The sequence below is a fragment of the Pogoniulus pusillus genome, chromosome 9 (genome assembly GCF_015220805.1).
Source record: "Pogoniulus pusillus isolate bPogPus1 chromosome 9, bPogPus1.pri, whole genome shotgun sequence".
In the NCBI taxonomy this organism is placed as follows: domain Eukaryota; kingdom Metazoa; phylum Chordata; class Aves; order Piciformes; family Lybiidae; genus Pogoniulus; species Pogoniulus pusillus.
The window spans coordinates 849845-870934 of NC_087272.1; the positions used below are offsets into that span (position 1 = coordinate 849845).

Consider the following 21090-nt stretch of genomic DNA (forward strand, 5'->3'; position numbering starts at 1 on the left):
ACCCTCTCAAGCTTAACCCAGCTCCTTTGTGTTTATCTGATTGATGATCTATAGCAGTGCTCACACAGTTAATCATTTAACTAGCTTGCTGCACTTTATATTCTCTATCCCTTTTCCCACATCACTCTTGTCTTTCAGTAATGGCATTTTCATCATTTTGCCCTCTTGACTCAGTTATGTCTCTCTAATGTCAGCTGCTGCAGAACAAAATTATTGCTAGCCAAGTGTCACATGGCTAGCACCTGAAAACCTCTCCTTTATCTATATTTTACCTTTAAAAGAGTCCAAAATACATCTGCCATGTGACAGATGATGCTAATCCTGTTTTTTAAAATAAAATTGCTTGTACAATGTATGAAGCACTGCTTATATAAACAGAGGGGAGATTCCTTTTGTGCCCCTGCAAAAAGATGTAGCGTAAAATACGAGCGTCTTAGGAAGTGTTACTTTGCCATACCAGCTTCTGCCAGACTGATCCTTACTCCTTCCCAGTCCTTTAGGCAATTGGATTTTTAACAGTAAGGATTTGGAGGCTTGTTGGTTTTTTAGTTGCTTGGTTGTTGGTTGGTTTTGTTGGGATTTTTGTTGTTGTTGGTTTTGTTTGTTTGGTGTTTTGCTTTGGTTTAGGTTTGTTGGTGTTTTGTTTGTTGTGTTTGTTTTCATTTTCTGAGAGTGCTGACTGTAGTATGTGCTGTGATATTTTGGCTGCAGTGCAGCCTTGTCCCCAGTGATGTTATTAGGAGAGTCCTGCAGAGCAGATTGATCTCCACGTGTTGCATTATTTCTCAGCAAAGACAGAGCACTGTCCTGGAGCCAATTCAACACTAGAGAGCAGGAGTCAGTGGGATGTTCTGTGAAGTGACCAACGCTTTTCTGCTGAAGCAAACAGTACCTCTTCTTCTGAGGGCCTTCCAAGGCCCACAGAAACAAACAGGTGTTGTCCCGCTGAGGAGGAGGGCTCGTCCTGGAGGCAGAGGGAGGGCACTGGTACCTTTGGGAGAGCTGGGTCACCCACATCAGGGTAAGGAGCCCCTCAATCTCCCTTCAGGGGCACATGAAGGAAGCAGCAGGGATGTGGAGGCTGCATGGGTAGCCTAGAGAAAAGAAGGCTTACAGAAGACCTTGTAGTAGCCTTACAGTACCTGGGTTGATGAAAAGCTCAACATGAGCCTGCAGTGTGAGTGCAGCCCAGACAGCAGTCATGTGTTGGGCTGCAGCAAGAGCAGTGTGGGCAGCAGGGCAAGGGAGGGGATTCTGCCCCTTGGCTCTGCTCTCTTCACACCGCACCTGCAGTCCTGGGAGCAGTTCTGGAGCCCCCAACACAAGAAGGACATGGAACTGCTGGAGCCAGTCCAGAGGAGACAATCAGGATGCTGAGAGGGTTGCAGCAGCTCTGCTCTGAGGACAGGCTGAGAGAGTTGGGGCTCTGCAGCCTGCAGAAGAGAAGGCTTTCAGGAAACCTTGTAGTAGCTTTCCAGTATCTGAAGGGGGCTAGAGGAGGTCTGGGAAGGAACTACTGACAAGGTCTGTTAATGACAGGGTGAGGAGGAATCGGTTTAAAGTGTCAGAGGGGAGATTGAAAGTGGATGTTAGGAAGAAGTTGTTTGCAGTGAGGGTGGTGAGACACTGGCACAGGTTGCCCAGGGGGGTTGTGGAGCACAGAATCACCCAATGTGATTTCAGCAGGATGGTTTGCCTTGTAACCCTGGGCCAAGCTCCCTCTGGTGAAACCTACTTGTGTGTAGCAGTTTGTCACAGCAGCCTACTCTCTCTCTCTTTCCCCTTTGTTTCACATGACAAAGCAGCAATTAAATGAAAAAAAAAAAGGGGGGGGGGGGATGGGAGAGCAGAGGAAGGTAAATATCTGTCATAAGTTCTTATCAAGTGCCTCTGAATAAGAATGGACTGCACTGACCTGTGAGTTTTCAACAATAGCATTGGATTTTTCCTTCTCTTTCTGAGTGGACAAAAAGGAGGAGATTGCAGGAGTGGGAATTTCCATTTGTGGTGTACAAAGATGTGTTTAGATTGCAAACAGTTGAAGCCTTGTGCTGCTGTAGTAGTTTATTTATAAAGAAAGATGGCTTCAAGCTTATGGTACACAAGTCCAAGTGGGGATTTACATCCCAGATGCTGCATGTCTTCCTAGGGGAGATAATGGAGGTGATTTAAATTCTACCTGCAGAACTGCCAGAGTGTATTTATTCTTTTTAGTGAGATAGTGAGACTAATTTTATTAATCCTTTGAAGTGTCCAGAGGGCAGCTGTGGTAAATGTGCAAAACATTAGTACTTGCAAATGTTCTAGATGCCAAAATACATAAGAACTGGGCAGGGAACATGAGCTGCAGGCTGCATATTGAAAGCCTCAGCAGTGCTGATTTGTATTAGGGAGTATTAGCTTCCATCAAACTGGCATCTGAGTGACTGATATGAATGCTATGAGTTATCTCCTGCTTTGGCAAATCTGAGGGTGTTCCATTGAAAGGCTGAGATCTGGTGTGCATGAAAGGGATGGACAATGTCTTGCCTAATAAGACTATGTCTTAATTAGATTTTTTCCCTATTATGAAAGCAGAGCTTCAGACAGACTGACACCTTCCATTATGAGAAGCAGACTGAATTCCCTTGCTCTATTTTTAATCTCATGACTCTGGTGAGATTAGCATTTCCCTCCCTGAAATGCTTATACACCAATGCACGGAGCATGGGGAATAAGCAGGAGGAGCTGGAGGTCTGTGTTAGGCTGAATAGCTATGATATAATTGCCACCACTGAGACATGGTGGGACAGCAGCCACGGCTGGAATGTTGCCATGGATGGCCATGTACTGTTCAGGAAGGACAGACCAGCAAGACAAGGTGGGAGAGTTGCCCTCTATGAGCGAGAGCAACTGAAATGTGCCGAGTTCTGTCCAAGGCAGGGGGCAGAAGAGGTGGAAAGCTTGTGGGTAAGAACTAGGGGATGTGGAAAAGGAGATGAAATTGTTGTAGGGGTCTACTCTAGACCACCAGGCCAAGAGGAAGATGTTGATGAGGCCTTCTACAGACAGCTGGAGGTAGCCTCTAGAGCTAACTCCTTGGTACTCATGGGAGACTTCAATCACCCTGATACTGGCTGGGAAGATCACACAGCCAGGCACAGGCAGTCCAAAAGGCTCTGGCAGTGTATCAGTGATAACTTATTGATGCAGGTAGTGGAGGAACCAACAAGGAGAGGTGCACTGCTGAACCTTGTGTTAACTAATAAAGAGGGACTGGTTGAGGACATTAAGGTCAGGAAACGCCTTGGGAACAGTGATCATGACATGGTGCAGTTTAGTATTCTACAGAGTAGAATCAGACCAACAAGCAGAGCTAACTTTGTGCTCTTCAGGGACATGCTTGCAGCAATGCCATGGGATAAGGCTCTGGAGGGGAAAGGAGCCCAAGAAAGTTGGTTAATTTTTAAAGACCACTCTTCCTTCCAGTCAAAGCTCGGTATGTGCCCCTGAAGGAAAAGTCAGGCAGACGTGCTAGGTGACCTGCATGGCTGAGCAAGGAGCTCCTGATGCAACTCTCAGGGAATAAAGAAACTCACAATTCATGGAAGAAGGAATTGGTCACTTGAGAGAACTATAGAGAAGCAGTCAGGGCTTGTAGGAAAGCAACAAGGAAGGCCAAAGCCCTCCTGGAACTGAAGCTGGCAAAGGAAGTAGAAGAGAACATAATCTATCAAACGCCGTATTAAAACTGAGGCAAAGAGCACAGCCAAGAGGCAGGTGGCCTCAGCCCAGAAAGAGCACATTTGTCAAGCAGGGTTTCCCCGTGAGAAGCCATGGTGACTGTGCCTGGAGACTGACTCCCCCTTCCATGCCTTTCCAGAACACCCAGCAGGACACTCTGCAGAGCTGCTCCGGATCTGGAGGGCAGAGCAGCAGCAGCTCTCTCTTTGCCTGCATCTCCCCTCACAGCCTTCTTGACCACTGGGACGGCCCTGGAGAGCTTCCAGGCAGCAGGGAGCTCCCCAGCCTGGCTGTGGAGATCTCTTTCGCAGGTGCCTTGCGCAGGGCTTCTGCTGTAGCCACTGCTGGCTCCTTCGGGGCTCTGGGGGGAGCCCTCTGAGGCCGCACAGAGCTGGCAGCGTTCCGCTGGCACAGTAAGTCCCTGCCAGCTCCAGCGCCCCCGAGCAGACAGGCGCTGTCCCCCCAGGGCTGCTGCACCACCTCAGAGGAGCAGGTAGCGCAGGGCAGCCTGGCGGGCGCCGGCTAGCAGCGGCTGTCTGCGGGCTGCAGGGCTGGCTGCTGTCATGGCCTGAGGGAGGAGAACAGCACAGGGCTTGCCCTGGGGGCTGAGCAGCAGAGAACACCGCGGGGATGCCCAGCAGGAGGCCCAGCGAATGGCCTAGCACGGGCAGGGACAGGCCCCCCACGTCTCCTGGCCATAGGGGGCACTCTGGAGCCTGCCCCCCGAAGGCTTCCTCCGCAGGACGCTGGGCAGAGGGCGGTGAGCGGCACAGTGCGGGCGGGGCCGTGCGTGGGCCCTGCCGCCCTAATGTCACAGGGCCGGCACCTGGCAACGGCGCTGCCGGCGTCGGGGAGGCTTGCAAAGGAGCATCCTGCGGCGGCTGCTGCCAGACCTGGCCCAGGGGCAGCCTGTGCACATCCCAGAGCAAGGCTTGGAGAAGCTGGTGCCGTTCCCTGCGGAGGGCTGAGAGAGGACGAGCACAGCCAGGGCAGGCTGCTGCAGATGAGCGCAGCCACCAGTCGCTGGAGGTGCCTGAGGCTTTTCCAGATGGAGAACCACAGCAAGATCAGGAGGAGATGCTCTTCAGGAAGCCTCCGAGCTCACCACCTTCATGCCCTGCAGAGGCAGTGGCGGCAGCAGCAGCAGCAAGAGTGGTAAGCAGTGGGAGGGCAGAGATGTTGCCAGGGTCCCAGTGCTTTGGCGCACCCAAAGGTGTCCTGCCAGGCACGGGAAGGATTCCTGTGCTCAGGGCCCAGCAGGCCAGGGACATGTAGCCGCTCCGGGAAGCCGCTGAGATAATGGCTCTAGGTGGAGGGAGCAGAGGGCTTGGGCATCTCCTGGAGGCATGAGAAGCCTGTGGGAGGAGGCAGCAGGTCCTGCTCACATGCTCAGGCAGTAGCCGATCGCCAGCACTGGGGTCAGGAAGGAATTTTTCCCCCGGGGGCAGATTGGCACTGGGCCCTGGGGGGGGTTTGCCTTCCTCTGCAGCACTGAGCATGACCACTTGTCAGGGCTCCTGCATTCCCTTTGGGCTGGGCTACTGCCTGCTGCTCATGCCCCAGGAAGATGCCCTGCAGCTAGGGGCAGGAAGGCTTTTTTCCCCTCACAAGGGACTGCCAAGTGTCCCCGGGGTTTTTGCCTTCCTCTGCAGCACTGAGCACAGGCCCTGGCCCAGGCCTCTTTTGGGCCATTCTGGCCAGGTGCCTGCTGCTTGTGCTGCACACATGTGGCTCTCGGGCTGCTTAGGCAGGGACAGAAATCTTTCTAGGCTCTTCTCCCTAGTAACAAGTGGTAGAACTAGAGGAAATGGCCTAAAACTGTGCCAGGGAGGTTTAGATTGGGTATTAGCAAAACTTTCTTTGCTGGAAAAGTGGTCAGGCATTGGAACAGGTTGGCCAGGAAGGTGATGGAATCACTGTTCATGGAGCTGTTCAGAAACCATGTAGACATGGCACTTTAAGATGTGATTTAATGTCTGTGGTGGTGTTAGGTTCTTTTCCAACTGAAACAGTTTTATGGCTCTATTATAACCACATCAGCTTGCATCTACTACATCTCTCTGATGGAGAGTGAGGCCAAATAATAGCTCCTCAGCTGCTTTTTCATTTCCAGCAAAAAAAAAAAAAAAAACTTTTAAACTCTCTTATTGAATTCTTCAGAAGGCAAAATTACTTCAGTGTCCCTTTCAGGAGCTTTTTGCACTAAGCTTGTGCATAATTTTTTTTCTCTTGGGAAAGCATTGTGTTGGAAATGTTAAATTCTGCCTGTGCAAAAAGGGGAGTATCAGCAATGTCTGAAAAGAGGAAGGAAAAAATTCTACCTGAAAATCACTACATTATTTAACAATTTTCTAACCTGAATGTGTGTTTCTCCATCCTTGAGTTTTCCAGGGAGAGGGAGGAGCAGAGAAACAGAAGAAAAATACACATTAAATGGGTATTTAAATGTGTGGTTCAGTGCTGATATACATTGGCAGAATATAGCTGTGGCTGAAGGTGCAGAGTTTGCAGAAGTAAATCAAATAGCTGTTTTCTTCACTCTTTGGTCCTCCTCTCCTCCCACCATCATTTCTAAGGGTCTGTAAAGTGAAAAAAGCTTTGACAGAAACAGTTTGGTGATTTCAGGAAGGACATTGTTAACTGCATCTGAAGGAGCCTTGTTTATGTTCTTGGTCAAAACTGACTGATATTAGCTCAAGTTCTCAAGTGCACACTGCTGTAAATTCCTTCTGGTTTTGCCACTTGACATAAATTTGCAGATGGCACCAAGCTGGGTGGCTGTGTCCATCTGCTAGAGGACAGAGAAGCTTTGCAGCAGGACCAGGGCAGCTCAGACCCATGGACCAAAGCTCATTAGATGAAGTTCACCAAGACCAAGGGCCAGGTCCTGCACCTGGATCACAAGAATCCTATGGGGAGCTACAGACCTGGGGATGTGTGGCTGGAAAGCTGTGACTTGGAGAGGGACCTGGGGCTGTCAGTTGGCAGTGGATTTAATATGAGCCATCAGTGCCCAGGAGGCCAAGAAAGCCAATGGCATCCTGGCTGGGATTAGAAACAGGGTTGGCAGCAAGGACAGGAGGCAATTGTCCTCCTGTGCTCAGCACTGGGAAGGCTACGCCTCGAGTGTTGTGTTCAGGTCTAGGCCCCTCAGTGCAGGAAGGACATTGAGGGGCTGGAGCCTGTTCAGAGAAGGCCAATGGAGCAGCTGGGCTGTGAGGAGGGGCTGAGGCATCTGGGGGTGTTAAAGCTGCAGAAGAGGAAGCTGAGAGCAGAGCTTATTGCTCTCTGCAGCTTCCTGAAGGGAGCTTGGAGCAAGGAAGGAGTGGCCCCTGCTCCTTGGTGGCAAGATACAGGAGCAGAAGAAATGGTTCCAAGCTGCCTCAGGGCAGGTTCAGGCTGGATGCTAGGAAATATTTCTTGCCAGAGAGGGTTCTCAGTCTTTGGAGTGATCTGCCCAGAACGGTGCTGGAGTCCCCACCCCTGGAGGTGTTTAAGCATCCTGTGGAGTTGGTGCTTAGGGACATGGTTTAGTGTTGAGCCTGCAGTGCTGGGTGGAAGATTGGACTGAATGAGCTTGGAGGGCTCTCCCAGCCAGATGCTTCCTGTGATTATGTGAGGAGATTAAAAATAATGAGATTTTGAGTGTGAAATAGTTATATTTTCTTAAAATTAAAAGCTGCATAAAAGCCACTGATAGGCAGCTCCTGGAAAAGGAAAGGAAAGGAAAGGAAAAGAAAGGAAAAGAAAGGAAAAGAAAGGAAAAGAAAAGAAAAGAAAAGAAAAGAAAAGAAAAGAAAAGAAAAGAAAAGAAAAGAAAAGAAAAGAAAAGAAAAGAAAAGAAAAAGTCCTGCTGCTCTTCAGAGCATTTAGTGCTTACTTTAGTACATGAAAAAGCTTTGTACAAAAATTAAATGTTAGAAAATACAAAAATGAGCAACAAGCTAGGGTGCTTAAGATGAAAATGCTAAGTGTTTTTGCATTTTAGTTAGCATAAACCTTTTTCTTTAGAGGCTGGTCTGCAAACATGCACTGTCAAAGGCTTCTGCAGGATTTCTAATTCTTAGTATATAGTCTCCTACTGATTCATTCTGCAGTGAGGCAGATCTCGCGGAGAAGGGCTAATCTCAAATATGCAAGGACACCGCACAATCCAATGTGGATCAAAAGCGAGTGACAGCTTTATTTAGTGGACGCGCGCTTATATGTGTTACAGATAATATATGCATACATGTAAGAAGCTAAATGGCTGAATCTCTAAATACCCCATTTGCATGGTGCACCTACTTGCTACGTGCAGCTGCAAGCAGCAAACTACTTCTTATCTTATTCAGAGTTAGCTGTATCCTGCTCTGCCTGAGTTGTCTGCTGACTTGTCAAGGACAGTGCCTCCCTAGCTAGTTATATTAAATGCTGCCTTTGTTTATTCAATATGTCTTTGTTTCTTCAATGTGGCCTTTGTTTCAGTGTGGCCTAGCACAGCCTTAATTTAGTTCCATATACTCATCCTGCTTGCCCACCTCTAAGTCATGCCCATTTTCCTTTAGCCATTCTGCAACATCATTCCATTGTGCCAAAGTGCTTAATATAAGTCGAAAGCATTCACTTTGCCCTGTTGCTGATGACAATTAAAATGGAGGAAAATCTACTGTGGTTTTGGTAGGTACTTTTATAAATAAAGTCTTTGTTATATAAAGTATCTGCATGATTTGCACAGCACGTGGAGGAGCAGAGGGTTGAAAAAAAGGTGTGAATTGTCCATGGTTTGTAAAAAGCACATCCAAGTGCAGTCAGATGTATGCAAGGTACCTGCGTATTTTAGTGCATTAGTGTTGTGGAAAGGAATTTGGGGAGTTTTGGGGAACAAAATGCGAGGCCGAAATTGAAAGAATTTAATAGGTTTATTACTATAAACACTAGAAATGCCTTCCCCAGACTTATTTATAACTATCCCACGTAAGTTCTTGGTCAGTGTTCGTGAATTAAAATACAGGATGGCTAAAATGAAGAGAGTCTGTGATTTGAGAGAGCTCACTGGAAGCTTGAGAGATTATTCAATCTTTAAATTAAGTTCATCAGTTACTCACTGTCCAAATGCAGTTCAGAGAAGTCTTAGAGTATCATGGATTGAGGCGCGTTGTCTGAGCCTCCGCGGGTCTGGGCCAAGCCGAACGCTGGCTTCCGAAGGCTGGCGGGGATCGGGGCGCTGCCTGGCACGGTGCCGTCTCGAGCCGGTTGTAATTCTTGTTGCTGCAAATGCTGAGCGAATGGTGGTCTGTGCCAATGCGTGTGCGTGAGCGTGTGCCAGGGTATCAGCCAGAAGAGAGCGAGCAGTTCAGGGTTACAAGCAAAAGGGTGCAAGGGGGTGCCCAATTAAGGCAAACGCAGCATTTTTATAGTGTCCAGAAGAGGTGTGTTCAGCCAACTCAGGCGGACTTACGTGAACTTTACAGATTGGTTTAAAGTTATAATCAATTCATACATTGGATAGTTTTTAACCAAAACAACCTGTGGAACCACCCCAGGGGTCAGCCCCCAACAGGTATTCATCGGGTGGTCACAATGTCTGGAAACCCAAGGTCCCTTTTCCAAAACAATAGCCTATTACATTTTTGCCCCTCTGGGGGAGAGATCTTCCCAGAGGCTGTACGGCTGCTGGGACAGCAGCTGCCATCATACAGGCAGATAGAAAGTAATGTTTTGACTTTTTCGATGGCTGGCCTTTATGTGAGCCACGACCCTATGTACAAATGAGCGTTTTACAAGAGGGCTCTGCTACCTTCCATGACAATTAGGTACAGTGTTCTGGGCCCCTCAGTTCAAGAAGGACCTCATAGAACTGTTTGAGAGAGAGTCCAGTACAGAGAAACAAAGGTGCTGAAGGCAGTGGAACATCATCCTTAAGAGGAGAGCCTGAGGGAGCTGGGGCAGTGCTGTTCTGGGAGGAGGAACCTGAGAGGAGACCTCATTCGTGTTGATGAAGCGTGAGTGCCCAGAGGCTGGAGCCAGCCTCTGCTGGGTGATGCCCAATGACAGGACAAAGAGCAATGGGTGGGAGTTGAGGCATAGGAAGTTCCATGGAAACAGGAGGAAAATGGTTTCCCTAGGAGAGTGACAGAGCACTGGAACAGGCTGCCCAGGGGGGTTGTGGAGTCTCCGTCTCTGAAGATAGTCTAAACCCATCTGGATGTAACCCAGGGTGATCTCTTCTAGGTGATCCTGCTCTGGCAGGGGGGGTTGGACTGGATGAGCTCCTTGGAAGGGACATTCTGTGGTTCTGTGATTGTGTACATTTCTAAGGAAGTAATTTCATGAAGCGTTCCATTCTCTTTAGAAGAGTTGTTCAGGTCCCTCTTTACTGTAGTTGATGTATTTTTCCTGTTTTGTGTAGCCACTGCTATGTAACTCACTCTCGGCATTGCTGACTCAGCACATCTGAAATGTACTCCCACTGCTAGCTAGCAGCGTCGATACAGACCCAGCGTCTTCATCAATACATTGATTTTACTGTACATCTCCCAGGTGTATCAATCAAGTCTTCTTCCATTTTCTTGTGCCTCTGATGTCTTGCTTAAGACATAAGAAGCTTCCTGTGCTTGGTCTTTTAAAGACACTTTGACATCCTGGCACTCCTTCTGTTAATAAAATGGGGAAATGTAACTTTGGCTGCAACGATTTCACTTCCTGGCCTCCAAAGTGACTACAATATGAGCATGTGCTTATCTTTGCAAGTGTGCTCGGGTTCATTAGTGCTTACCACTGGCAGGTTTTGAGCACCGGAGAAATCAAATCCAACGTCACCTTCCTGACGTTTGGAAACAAAAGCAGCTGTGTCGAAAACAAATCCCCAGGAGGAAGGCTCCTAATTGTTGGAACATGGTGGATGAAAAGCAGAATTCAGCTTCTCTCAAACAAGACAGAAATAATTGTGTAATTAATAGACATTTAAACAACAGGGGGAAAAAAGTATTTAAAATACATATTTAAGAGGTATAAAAATGCTAAGTATAAAAATGAAGCATAATAGTAAGTTAAAAAAAATATTTTTAAAGAAGTATAGAAGTGAGTATAAAAAATAAGATTTTAATAGAAAGTTAAAGAAAAAATAGTATTAAAATAATGAGTGTAAAAATAGTTAAAAGTAGTTAAAAATAGTATTTAAAAATAAGTATGAAAATAATGAGTATAAATATAATAAGTATAAAAAAGTTTAATAGAAATTTAAAAACTAAATAGTATTAAAAATAAGTATAACAATCATGAGTATAAAAATAATACTTATAAAATTAGTTTAATAATAGGTTTAATATAATAAGCATTTAAAAATAAGTATGAAAATAATTAGTATGAAAATAGTAAGTATAAAATAAGTTTAATAGAAAGTTTAAAAATAAAAATAGTGTTAAAAATAAGTATAAAAATATTTTATATAACAATGAGTTTGATAATGAGTTAAAAAAATAAGTATTTAAAAGTAAGTGTGGGAATAATGAGTATAAAACTGGTAAGTATAAAAAAAGTTTAACAGAAAGTTTTAAAAAAGTATTGAAAGTTATAAAAAGTATAAAAGTAAGTATAAAAATTAAGAAGTTTAGTGCAAAGTTAAAAAAAAGTATTTAAAATGTATAAAAAGTTATTAAAATGAAGTTTAATAGAAAGTAAAAAAGGAAAAAATAGTATATAAAAGTATAAAAATATGTATAAAAATATGTTTAATAGAAAGTTAAAAAGTATAAAAATAATACATATAAAATAGGTTTAATAGAAAACTACAAAATAAATGTTAAAATAAGTATAAAAATCAGTATGAGAATAATGAGTGTAAAAATAGTAAGTATATAAACCTTTGAATAAGTTAAAAAATAAGAGATAGTATTAAAAGGTATAAAAATAAGTATAAAAATAAGAAGTTTGATAGATTTTAAAAGTATAAAAATACATATAAAATAAGTTTAATAGAAATTTAAAAAATAAATATTAAAAAAGTATAAAAATAATGAGTATAAAATAAATAAAACTAGTATTAAACTAAGTATAAAAATAACACATAAAAATAGTAAAATAATAAGTAAAGAAAGCTATTTAAAAATAAGTATGAGAATAATGAGTATAAAAAATTTTAACAGAAAGTTAAAAAATATTTAAAATAAGTATAAAAGTGAGCATAAAATAATAAGTATAAAAGAAGTTTAATAGAAAGTTTAAAAAATAGTATTAAACTGAGTATAAAAATAATAGATATATAAATTAGTTTGATAATAAGTAAAAAAAAGTTATTTAAAAATAAGCATGAGAATAATTAGTCTTAAAAATGAGTATAAAAAAGTTTAATAGAAAGTTAAAAAATATAAAAAATAAGTATAAAAATTAGTATAAAGTAATAAGTATAAAAGAAGTGTAATACAAAGTTTAAAAATAGTATTCAACTAAGTATAAAAATAATACATATAAAAATTAGTTTGATAATAATTAAAAAAAAGGTATTAAAAAATAAGTATGAGAATAATGAGTCTAAAAATAATGAGTTTAAAAAAAAGGTTAATAGAAAGTTGAAAAATAAAAATAGCACTAAAAATCAGTATTAAAAATAAAATGCATCAAAATGAATTTGATAGTAAATAAAAAAATTATGAGTGTTTAAAAGTCAGAATGAGAATAATGAGTATCAAAACAGTAAGTATAGAAAAAGTTTAATGCAAAGTTAAAAAAAGTATTAAAAATAATAAGTATAAAAAATAGTTTGAAAATCAGTTTTAAAATGGTATTTAAAAATAAGTATGAAAATAAAAGAGTACAAAAATAATAAGTATAAAATAAGTTTAATAGAAAGTTAAAAATTATATTAAAAGGTACAAAAAAGTATAAAAATAAGTATAAAAATTAAAATCTTTAATAGAAAGTTCAAAAAATTGTATTTAAAATAGATAAAAAGTAGAAAAATAAAAAATACTATTAAAAATATGTATAAAAATAAGACATTGAATAGAAATTTTTTAAACTATAAAAATAATACATATAAAATAAGTTTAATACAAAGTTAAAAATAAATGTTATTAAAATAAATATTAATAGCATGACTATAAAAATAATGTGTAAAATGAGTTTAATAAGTTTAAAATAATAAGTATTTAAAAGTAAGTATGAAAATAATGAGTATAAAAATAGTAAGTGGGCTGAAGGTGAGGCAGCAGTGTGCCCAGATGGGCAGCAGAGCCAATGGCATCCTGGCCTGGCTCAGCAACAGTGTAGCCAGCAGGACAAGGGAGGTTATTCTGCCCCTGTACTCGGCACTGCTCAGGCCACACCTTGAGTGCTGTGTCCAGTTCTGGGCTCCTGAATTCGAGAGAGATGTCGAGGTGCTGGAAGGTGTCCAGAGAAGGTCAGCAAAGCTGGGGAGGGGCCTGGAGCAGAGCCCTGTGAGGAGAGGCTGAGGGAGCTGGGGGTGTGCAGCCTGGAGAAGAGGAGGCTCAGGGCAGAGCTCATTGCTGTCTGCAACTACCTGCAGGGAGGCTGTAGCCAGGTGAGGTTGGGCTCTGCTGCCAGGCAAGCAGCAACAGAAGAAGGGGACACTGTGAAGTTGTGCCAGGGCAGGTCTATGCTGGATGTTAGGAGGAAGTTGTTGTCAGAGAGAGTGATTGGCATTGGAATGGGCTGCCCAGGGAGGTGGTGGAGTCACCATCCCTGAAGGCATTCAAGAGAAGATTGGATGAGGAATTTAGTGCCATGGTCTAGATGACTGGCTAGGGCTGGGTGCTAGGTTGGACTGGCTGAGCTTGGAGGTCTCTTCCAATCTGGTTGATTCTATGATTCTATGAAAAGAAGTTTGATTAAAGTTAAAATATAGTATTAAAATATTAAAAATACATGTAAAAATAATATATATTAGTTTGATAATAAGTTAATACTAAATTAAAAATAATAAGTATTTGAAAATAAGTATGAAATTGAGTATAAAACAGTATTAAAAAGTTTAGTAGAAAGTTAAAAAATAGTATTTAAAAAGTATAAAAAGCATTAAAATCCGTTTACTAAAAAGTTTAAAATTAAATTATATTTTAAAAGTATTTAAAAAATAAAGATAAGTATAAAAAATACATTTGATAATAAGTCAAAAACGGAGCACTGCTTCCCTTTCAAAAGGACTCTTCAGCAGCCCTTTATTCTGTGGCTGTGCCAAATGTAGAAGCAAATGCTGGTCTGCTCTCTTTCCTGCTAAGGACTTTCTCTAGAAGTGCTACTGCAGAAACAGCTTCAGCTGACAGAGCTCAAGTGGTGTCCTGCCCTAAGGTATGTAGGGAAGCGATTTCAGCATGAATCACCCTCACATGGCACTGAGACACTTCTGATGCCAGGTGAGTGTGCAGTGACGAGCTACCCTGTGCCTGCTATCTAAACTCCCAAAATGGATTCAAGGACATTCCCAGCATGGGTTGCTCATGTTTATCAATTCTTGTGTGCTCTGCTAACAAGAATTTCTCCAACAGTCTTCCTTTACATCACCATCTTAGTTTTTCATGGCTGCATTGCCTGTGGTTGCCCTGCAGCATTCCCCTACCTGGTTTTCCTCTACCTGCAGCCAGTTCCTGCTGGCCTCTCTAGTCATGATGCTCGGGCCCTGGGATATGTACTCATCGTTCCACAGCTGCAGTGACAAGCAGCTCCTAAAAACAAGCACAGCCCTATCCTGTTGGTACCAGGAGATAAATCTGTTTAACCTTTCTGATAGGGTTACAGCTACAGCATCATATTTCAGCAAAGGTCTGTGTTCCTTTCTCATGGGGGAAAAGCTGGAGGGCTAATAGGTCTTTGGCAAAGGATGTTTTTAATGTGAGTTGTGCATAACATGTCTTTTACAGTTATGCAGCTAAAAGGTCTGGTAAATCATAATTCATTTCTCACCATTTCCAAAATCATAGAATCATAGAATCAAGCAGGTTGGAAGAGACCTCCAAGCTCATCCAGTCCAACCTAGCACCCAGCCCCAGACAATCAACCAGACCATGGCACTAAGTGCCCCAGCCAGTCTTTGCTTGAATACCTCCACAGACAGCAATTCCACCACCTCCCTGGGCAGCCCATTCCAATGCCAGTCACTCTCTCTGCCAACAACTTCCTCCTAACATCCAGCCTAGACCTCCCCTAGCACAACTTGAGACTGTGTCCCTTTATTCTGTTGCTGGTCACCAGGAAGGGGATACCAACCCTACCTGGCTACAGCCGCCCTTTGGGTAGTTGTAGACAGCAATGAGGTCTGCCCTGAGCCTTCTCTTCTCGAGGAAGTGCTTGACTCACCAGAAAAAATGAACATAAACAGTTTTATTTTTGCCCTGATTAGTCAGGTATCTTTGGCTAAGAAGATCTCCTGATTTTCAACAAAATTTTTCGAAACTAGAATGTGTGCAGCAGATCCAGGGACGTTCTCCTCCGCCTCTACGCTGCCCTGGTGAGGCCCCACCTGGAATACTGCATCCAGTTCTGGGCTCCCCAGTTCAAGAGGGACAGGGATCTGCTGGAGAGAGTCCAAGGGAGGGCTACAAGGATGCTGAAGGGAGTGCAGCACTGTCTGAGGAGGACAGGCTGAGAGCCCTGGGGCTGCTTAGTCTGCAGAGGAGAAGGCTGAGAGGGGATCTGAGCAATGTCTATCAAGAGCTGAGGGCTGGGGGTCAGGAAGGAAGACACAGGGACAACCTGTGCTCACTTGTGCCCTGGCACAGGACAAGGGGCAAGGGATGGAAACTGCAGCACAGGAAGTTGCACCTCAAGATGAGGAAGAACTTGTTGAGTGTAAGGGTGACAGAGCCCTGGCACAGGCTGCCCTGAGAGGTTGTGGAGTCTCCTGTAGAGCCTTTCCAGCCCTGTCTGGATGTGTTCCTGTGTATTTGTGCTAAATTCTTTGGTCCTGCTGTGGCAGGGGATTTGGACTGAAAGCTCTCCAGAGGTCCCTTCCAACCCCTAACATCCTGGAAGCCCATGCAATTCCTGGTGCATTTGTTCACACCCTGGCATCTTTTTTTTGGGTTTTTGTTTTGTTTTGTTTTGTTTTGTTTGTTTTTTGATCTTGGTTTTATTGTGGTCCTATTTTGCTCCTGTTTTTCTCAGCCAAGGTTAGAGAGCACTGTCTTTGTAAAATTCAAGTAATGTATTGAAATTAGATATGGTGCAGCTGATTTACAAAGTAGTTTTTTACTTGCACTTTTGGAACAGTTTAGTTGTAGCTCAAATAGTGAAATGTCTGAGTTTTGTCCCTGCTCTTCAACCTGTGAGTTTTGAGAACTTAGTTGTCAAATTTTGTGTCTGATTGTAGCAGGATGTAATCCAGAGCATCCCTCACCGTGAGATGGCTCCACTCTGTCTGATCTGTGTGATATTCTCCCCCAGAGGTATATAGAAACCCACTCTTTTCTTTGGCATGAGTCAGATGCTGAATCCTCATCTCTGGCAAGGGATTACCTTTAGGAAGTAAAAGCACCACCTTAGCCTGTAGATCCTGCTGAAGCAAACAGCAGAATCATTGGCCTTTCTTTACCCCTGTAAGTTCCCTATCTTTGTAAACCTCCTATCCCTCTTATTTGGAGCAATTGCCTGAGCTTTGGAGAGCCTGTGTGCCAAGGCTCTCACACTTAATTTTGGAGCTATTCTGGTTTTGAGATCTGGATCCACATTAGTTTTCTTTCTGGACAGAGTAGTAATAGTCCTTCTCTCTAGTGCTGTACTACTGAGCTACGTAGCTGGTTCTGTGACAGAGGCCAGCCCTTTGTTTAATGTCTTCTGTGGAGAAAAACCGTTCGGTGGAGCGCTATGGGAAGATGATTCTTTGGTCACCACGATGGTTAGATGGTCAAATCCACTTTATTTCCGTGATGCAGTGACTTATATACACTTCTAGCAATAGGCATGCTCCACCATGATTGGTTACAGTCAGAGGGTCCAGAGTTACTTGTAAGGCATCAATAGGTCAGCATACCATAACAATCTGAGGGTCAGCCTCTGGGGCTGGCTAAACTCTGCCCACCTGGAGCTGCACTCCACCCCCTGCAGCTGCATGTCGGGGGAAGCTACCCTGTGCCTGCTATCTAAACTCCCAAGATGGATTCAAGGACATTCTGTGATGGTTTGGGCTCTTACCTGCCCCCCCACACTTTGTATTTGCCCCAGCTAACTCAGACGGACCCTGGGAATATGGATGAAGCAATTTATTTACAGCTAGCAGAATTTACAAGCAGCTATTTACAATATATACAGTTATATACAGAAATATACAAAGGATAAACAAAACAAAAGCACAACTCCCCTCCCAGAAACCTGAGTCCCCAGGAGGGGCTTTCAAACCACCCCAACACCTCCCCCTTGCCCTCTCAACCTTACCCCAGTTCTCAGGAAGAAGAGAGGTGCAGCCAAGAGGTTAGGGAGCAAGGTTAGTAGGAGCAAGGTTAATGAGATGTGACCAGGTCTGAAGGCAAAGGCAGAAGTAAAAAACAAAATGGAGAAAGTTTACTTCTTCTTCCCAGAGCTCTCAGTGTAACTGTGAGAGAAGGAGACACCATGTTTTTCATTCCACTGCCTGTTATCAAGTTCTTTTACCAAAACATTCCAGCTTGCTTCTAACTAGCACACATTCCCAGCACGGGTTGCTCATGTTTATCAATTCTTGTGTGCTCTGCTAACAAGAATTTCTCCAACAGTCTTCCTTTACATCACCATCTTAGTTTTTTATGGCTGCATTGCCTGTGGTTGCCCTGCAGCATTCCTCTATCTGGTTTTCCTCTACCTGCAGCCAGTTCCTGCTGGCCTCTCTAGTCATGATGCTCAGGCCCTGGGATATGTACTCATCGTTCCACAGCTTCAGTGGGACTTCCTGTAGCTCACAAATGCAGTGAGGATAATCCAACCACCCTTCCCATCAGCTGGAATAAAACCCACTCCCACACAAACCATAACGGAACAAACATTTTGTGTTACTCTGCCTGCAGAAATTAACTGATGTTGCAAACTGCTGTTCTTGTCCTCTTACGCTTTTCCCTCCAGCAAATAACAAGGCTCACTGTGGCCGCTTGAGCTAGATTTCTAGCTCAGACATAGGGGAGAGGTGAAGGTGCTAGGGACAGGCCATAGAATGGCAACAATGGATAAGTTGGTATCATTTCATTGGAGCCTCAAGAGCTTTATGTCTGGAAGCACAGCTTGGACCTTCCCATTGCTAGCTTCTGCTGCTTCATCTGTGGCTTGCTGCTGTCTTCCCCCACTGCTGTTTTGTCTGCTGCTGCTTTGCTGCCCCTTGACCCCTCCCCCATTTTTGTTAAGGTTATTATATTTCTTTAGTAGTTTATTTCTTCATATACTGTTATATTTAAACTATAAGAAATACTATTTCATTTTTCCCTGACTTCCCCCAAAAATTCCATGTTGTGGTGATTTTATTCTACTGAGGGTGGGATTCACCCTAACCTGGAACACCTCACCTATTAACTAATCTAATTAGAAGACACCTTTAATAAACACATTGTGCTAGTTTAAAGCTAGCTAGAATGTTTTGGTGAGAAGAACTAGATTACAGGCTGTGGAAGGAAAACAATGGTGATGTCTACTTCCCTCATAGGCTTGCTGAGAGATGTAAGAATAAGAATCAAAACATAGATCTCTCTCTAGCCTCTTTGACAAATCCACTTTGCTTCCTAACCCCCCTGGCTGAACCTCCATTCTTCCTTGGGACTGTGGTAAGGTTGAGGGGGGTAGGGGGAAGTTGGAAGGGACTCAGGTTTCTGGCAGGGCTGTTGTGTTTCTGTATTGCCTTTTACCTTGTATATTTCTGTCTATAACTGTATATACTGTAACTATCTGCTTGTATATTCTGCTAAGCTGTAAATATAAGCGTCATTCAATTTCCAGAGCCAGCTGAGTCTAGTCTGGGTGATTCCAAAATGTGGGGCAGGGGAGGGGGGAGGAACACCCAAAACATCACACATATTTTTGCTGCTACCAGTGCAATCTGTCAGTTATTGGGTACCTTGCTTTTAAAAATGTCATCAGTGTTGCTGAGCAGTGAGAAGGCTGCGGATGGAAAGCCTTGCAGTTGTATGCATTGAACTCTTTCATGTGATGTGAGTCATCTAGGATTGCTGCCTGTGCTGAGAGCCAAGTACATGTGTGAGAACGAGCCACAGCATCTTGGCTTTCAGTAGTAGAACACTTGAGAATGGAACAAAAAGAGATGTAACTCCCTTCTTGGTTTCTAAGCTGTGCCTTTAAGCTGTTAAGGAGGGGTTTTCATCTGAGTTGGAAGTGAATTGCAACGAGGCAGATATAAAAATGATTAAATAGCTTATTAAATATATAAATAAAATTTCCCCAAACTTATTTACAATTAGCAGACACAGATTGTGTTATGTGTTTGGTAAAACTCATTTTGCAGAACGTCTCTATATAGTGAAATTAAATGGAAATGCTTTAGGAAAGGCTTGGGAAAATGTTTACAACTGGAGAGTCTTGCAGCACAAACTGCTGCATAAAGGTTAAACATAAACTTTCGCAAACTTCAGCAAAGAGAGTTAGCTTGCTCACTGCTCAGTCTCAGTACTTGTAACACCAAAGTATATGTAGAAGCATGAACAAGGAAAAATACAGTCCCAGCCACGTGGTGGTGGTGCGGCAGGGCTTCTGCTGCTTGTGTAGCTCAGATTGAGCAGGCTGTGTGAGAAGGTCCACGGACGCGAGGCAAGCCCTCCGTGGCTCTCAGGAGGTTATCTGAGTGGTCAGCCACTTGGGCGAAGCAGGATCAAGGTTTGCGGACTGGAGCAGTCCGATTGGGTGCTGTGCATAGCAAAGGCGTCAGCCCTCGGGCTGGAGCGGCGGCAGGCAAGTCCCGGGGCGCAACTCATTGGTACGCTGTTGCCTTAGCTCAGCCAGAGTCAGACGGTTTCGGGCTGGGCTGACCTCAAGTGAGCATCTGTATCCCAGCGTGGGGCAGGCCGTTTCAATTCCATGGCTCAGTGTGGGTCAGGTCTTCCCGTCGTGGGGGAGGCAAGTCCCCAGCTAGGCGCTGTAAGGCATACAGAGAGCATTCAAAGCAAAGGCGGCAGCAGCAAACGGACAAGATTGCTGGGGTTTAAGCCTTTTGACGAGTGTCTTTGAGCAATAGCAACTGATAAGAACACACCTGGAACCAATGCTGAGTTATTTCCCCAAAAAGGGGAGACGCACGTGTGACCCGTGTTTACCGAAGACAGAGCAGGCTACAAAGCAAGGCCAAGTACAGTGTCTGTGAGAGACTGAGGGGCGCCAAGGCTTTTGTCTGCTTTCCCGAGCTTCTTCCACCCGCGAAGAACGAGCGGGCAAGGTGGGTATTCGGGTAGGTGTTTAGGGCATGTCGTGGATGTGTGTTCTAGGTATAATTGAGACCTTCTTCCGCATGCGCATAGTCCTCTGAGTAGCTACAGGGCCCTTTGACCATCCTGTGTTTAAAAGTAAACTGGATACTTTCTTACAATAGTTGTCCTTGCATTAAAAGGGGGAGGGGGATCCATCTATTAATTTTCTGTCGTGAATATTGTGATAGTGACATAAAGCATTGGCAGTGGTATTTAATTTAAATGAGTATATGAAGCAGGATATACACATTCCTCCATGAGCTCTCTTAGTTATGATTACCATTCTACTGATGTGGTACCTATTTCAGTATCATGTTATATGCATCTGTCAAAGCTCAGCTGGTGCTGCTTGTACGGAGTGGTGATCCACAGCTCCTTTCTTAGGAGAATGAGCACAATGCATGGTGATTTTAACAGCTGGATTGAATTGGAGAGAGGTAGGTGAAAAAATGCCCTGCCAGCCATGTATGGGTTCTCTTTTGTCTGAATCCAGAGATCGAAAATGATCCAGGAATAATGTACAGTGATGATAGGACTGTTTGGAGAAAAGAAAAAAGGGCTATTAAATATTGGGCGTATTTGCTCTTCCACCAGACCCCACAGCTTTCACTCAGCTCCCAGTGTAATCCTCCTCACCTCCTCGTGCCACCTCATTTGCTCTGGCCCTTCGTTTTCAATCTGCAATTCTCAGCTTCCCCCGGTGGGAAATGTTCTTTAGCTTACGTTCCCATCCTACTCAAAGTCCGGTTGATGTTAGGGAGACTTTTTCTGACTCATTAAAGTCTTGACTCTTGTGACCTTTAACATCAAATTCTTCTCTTTCCTTTGCTGTCTTTTCATTTATTTAAATATTTTTTTCCTGCTGGAACAGCAATTTTCCAACGGGGTTTGCTTCTTCAGAATTTACTGAATACTGTGAACTTTCCATCTGTGGGTGTCACTTGATTTACTCCTGACTTCATTTCTTTTGGTAATTTCTGCAACATTGCCTTTCTTTCCAAGG

General features: G+C 43.8%; 1 protein-coding gene across 1 annotated transcript in view; it reads left to right on the forward strand.

Annotated features, from left to right (window-relative positions):
* The window catches only part of CCSER1 (coiled-coil serine rich protein 1), a 982230-nt gene that overhangs the window by 483196 nt on the left and 477944 nt on the right, over positions 1-21090 (forward strand). The gene's annotated exons all lie outside the window — the stretch shown is intronic.